The following is a 4,435-nucleotide window of genomic DNA, read 5'->3' as shown; positions in this document are numbered from 1 at the left end:
TCAAAATAGAATCCCCAAACACATCAATATCCTGAATCTCCAAAGCTAAGGCTGCCTCTAACCCGGCGATGCAAGCTTCATACTCAGCCATATTGTTGGTGCACTCAAACTGCAACTTGATAGAGACAGGAATATATTCTTTCCGAGGGGATATAAGTACAGCTCCTACTCCTTGTCCTCGACTGTTTACAGCTCCATCAAAATACATTAGCCACTTAGTATTCGAAGCTTCTTCTTTAATATCCATGATCTCTTCGTCAGGGAAGTCTGCCTTCAGAAAAGCGTTCTCTTCAATGGGTGCATCAGCCAACTGTTCAGCAACGACACGCCCTTTAATTGATTTCTGAGTGACATAAGTGATGTCAAACTCAGACAATAACAACAACCATCTTGCGGTTCGTCCTGTAAGGGCGGGTTTCTCAAACAAGTATTTTAGCGGATCCATCCGCGAAAGCAAAAAGATCTTGCTTGAAAGCAAATAATGTCTAAGCCTCTGGGTAGCCCAAACTAATGCTAGACACGTCTTTTCCAAAACTGTGTACTTTAATTCGTATTCCAGCATCTTCTTACTGATGTAGTAAATGGGCTTCTCCCGTTTAGACTCTGAATCTTGCTGAGCAAGCATGCAACCCATCGCTGTATCTGTGATAGACAAGTACAACAATAATGGCTGGCCTGGAGTGACTGGCGATAGAACAGGGGGCAAGGATAGGCACTGCTTAACCTTTTCAAATGCCTCCTGACATTCTTCATTCCACTTCTTCGAGGAATTCTTTTTCAGAAGCTTGAAAATGGGTTCACACGTCATCGTCAGATGTGATATGAACCGTCTCAGATACTGAACTTTGCCAAGGAAACCTCGGATCTGCCTTTCTGTCTTCGGCGGCTGCATTTCTTGAATTGCCTTAATCTTTTGCGGGTCTACTTCAATCCCTCTTTCACTGACCATAAACCCTAAGAGCTTTCCTGATGTAACACCAAAGACGCACTTACTCGGATTTAGGCGAAGCTGATACTTCCTGATCCGCTCAAAGAACCTTCTCAGGGCAACAGTGTGCTCAGGTCGAGTCTTGCCTTTCACAATCATGTCATCAACATATACCTCGACCTCTTTATGGATCATATCATGTAAAAGAGTTGTAGCAGCCCTCTGATACGTAGCACCCGCATTTTTCAATCCAAACGGCATCACCCTGTAGCAGTATGTACCCCATTGAGTAATGAACGCTGTCTTCATCATGTCCTCGGGAGCCATCTTAATCTGATTGTAGCCTGAGAACCCATCCATAAAGGATAGAAGAGCATGACCAGCTGTATTATCAACCAGGAGATCAATATTGGGAAGAGGAAAGTCATCCTTAGGACTTGCCTTGTTCAGGTCTCGAAAATCGACACACATTCGAACTTTTCCGTCCTTTTTGGGCACCGGTACAATGTTTGCAAGCCATTCTGGGTATTCAACTACTTGAATGAATTTTACCTCCAACAGTTTCTTAACTTCTTCATAAACTTTCATCTCCCATTCAGTTTTGAGTTTTCGGAGCTTTTGCTTCTTTGGCTTAACACCAGGGATTAAGGGTAAGCGATGTTGAACAATTTCTTCACTTAACCCTGGCATGTCATCATATGACCAAGCAAAAACTTCCTTGAACTCTTTAAATAAGGCGATTAATTCCTCGCGTTCTTCAGGAGATAAAGTTTTGCCAATTCGAATCTCCTGAATCAAGGTTTCGTCACCTATATTCACGGTTTCAATTTCCTCTTCGAGTGGTTTTGCTCGGCGACTCTCATCCTGTTGAATCATGTATTTGATTTCAGGAGGAGTGTCGTCGGTATCCTCATCAGAGGGGGAGTCTTGATTGTTATTATTAAGTTTATCAGATTCTGAAGCAGAAACATTAGAAATAAAAGTAGAGACTGGATTGTACTCAGAGAAAGGATGCTTTATTTCATTTAATGCTGAATCAGGTACATCAAATGAAAAATTACCCACATCGGGCTTTACAATAGACGCTTGAAAAAAATTTACAGACTCAACGAACATATTGACATTTATGTCAATTAACTCTGAATCAACGATAGAAGTAGCATCTGACTTGATTCCGCTGGAAGAAGAGGAATCATCATCGACCTTAGGAGACTCGACATTTACAGTACCTGCATTAACAGAATTGTTAGAATAAACAGACTCTGAATTAGACCCAAAGACTGACGTGTATTTATGGACAACTGACTCTTTTGGAGGGACATGACTGTTTAGGAAAGTAACCTGAGGTATGACTTGAAAGGTCCAGTTGGTCAATGGTTCCTCTGCCGGGGTGATTAAATGAGTAGGGTTCAGAATCGAGGCCCTCCGATCAATTACGGCAATAGTTTGTGAATCTTCGAGAAACAGTGAACTCAGAAGGCTCGGCTCTACATGTTCTGCCCAATCAGCTTCTGATTCAACTTCTGTCTGCACATCGGTCTGCTCGTCTTCTAACTGCAGATCAAAGAAAATTTCAAATCCTGGCAACCTCTGTCCTGAATTCTCATCTAACCAAGTTTCGGCAAAGCCACAGAAAGGGACATCTGCACCCTCTCTTCGAAAACGGCCATTCATCGTCAAATTAATCGGTGCCATTGGTAATTCTAACCCCCTGCGGCGACATTCAGCCCATTTCATCATCAGCAGCTTCATTTCTTTAACTTCCTTCTTTGAAGGCTTGTACCCCAGCCCAAATAGATTATTGAAGGATTCGAATTCAGGGAACTCAGTCAAACCCTGATGGTGTCTACCTAGCCCTGCACCTGGCATATATCCTTGTCGACGAATCATCCTGACGACATTTGCGTTTGTACTGGTCAGGAAACAAATTTCCTCATTCATAGCTTCTTTAAAGGTAATGGCAGCCACCTCTAATGAGAATCCAGTCAAACTAACATCCTCAGCTTTCTCCATAGTCAGGTCCTGAGTAATCAGCCCTACTTCCAGGTCTGGGTCCCCCTTCACAGTTACCACTCCGTTTTTGCGAAGAAACTTTAGCTTTTGGTGAAGAGAGGATGGAACAACCCCAAACTTGTGCAACCAAGGGCGGCCGAGTAACAACAAAAATGAGGCTTTGATGTCCAAAACCTGGAACTCTATCTCAAAGTCTTCTCCTCCGATCTGTATTTCGGTGACCAGAGTTCCGATCACATCTCGGCGAGTGCCATCGTACGCCAGAATACCCTGTTCAGATGGGATGAAATCCGCAGGACCAAATCCAAGAGTTGTTGCAGTACTCAACGGGCATACATTCAAAGCAGAGCCATTATCAACTAACACCTCTGGTACTCTCTTCTTGTTGCAAAGTACTGTGATTTTCAGAGATTTGGTGTGGTCTCGGCCCTCAGAAGGCAGATCGTCGTCAGTGAAAGATAAAGTCTTAGACACTCTTGTCATGGCAACCAAGCTTACCAGCTCATCCGGAGTAGTGTCTACAGAGACTTGTGCTGAGTTAAGCTCTTGAAGGACTAATTTTCTGTGCTTAGATGAGGCCATGAGTAAACCCCATACGGAAATATTGGCCTGAGTCTTTTTCAACTGCTTTAACAAGCTCTCTTCTTCTTCATCGGCGCTGACCTTACTGACCTTATTCTGTCTCTGGTTTTCAGTATTTCGCGCAACCTCTGCAGGATTTTCAACACACAATTCTTGAGGCTTGAATACACGCCCACCACGGGTCATATGACGCATCTCGTCACAATGGTTATCCAACAACAATAACTCATCTTCTTCAAAGTCCTCAGCCCTTAAGACATAAGGAGCTGTCCTTCTATTTCCAGCACTGTCAATCTGAAATGTACCAAACTGAGATGAAGACGATTCAGCCAATTCATCGTCATCAAAGGAAATTACATAATGATCTTTCTTTTCTACTGCTTCGAAATCTTCCTTGTCAAACTTCATTACATAGGTTTTTTCTGTGGTAATGGCACAAATGAGGGTTGATGGATCGAGCAGAGGTTCATCAGTAAAAATTGCATTGGTAGCAGGAGGAGGCATGGTATGATGATTAGGAAGTGGGTTTTGAGTAACGTTTGGTCTCTCCACTGCCAGCTCATTTTTGTCAATCATGTTCTGGATAGCATGCTTCAAGGCCAAACAATTCTCGGTCAAATGCCCTGGACCTCTGTGATATTCACAGTATTGATCCATCTTCCAGAATGCGGGTAAGGGATTGGGTGGAGGTTTGATATCCGGGAGCCGGATCTTCCTATCTTTCATGAGCCTTTTGAATATCATTATTATCGGATATGGAAGAGGATCAAACTTTCTGTCATATGCAACTCTCCTTGGCGCTTTTGCAGCCTCTGCAGCAACTCTGGCCACAGGCCTGGTATAACTGACAGCATGAATTTCTTTGGACTGGACCATTGGTCTTTTCCCGTCTCGGATTTCAGAAGAAACCTT

The sequence above is a fragment of the Tasmannia lanceolata genome, unplaced genomic scaffold (assembly GCF_043159265.1).
Source record: "Tasmannia lanceolata isolate RefF3 unplaced genomic scaffold, GAP_Taslan_0.1 ptg000012l, whole genome shotgun sequence".
In the NCBI taxonomy this organism is placed as follows: domain Eukaryota; kingdom Viridiplantae; phylum Streptophyta; class Magnoliopsida; order Canellales; family Winteraceae; genus Tasmannia; species Tasmannia lanceolata.
Note: the sequence above shows the minus strand (reverse complement) of the source record.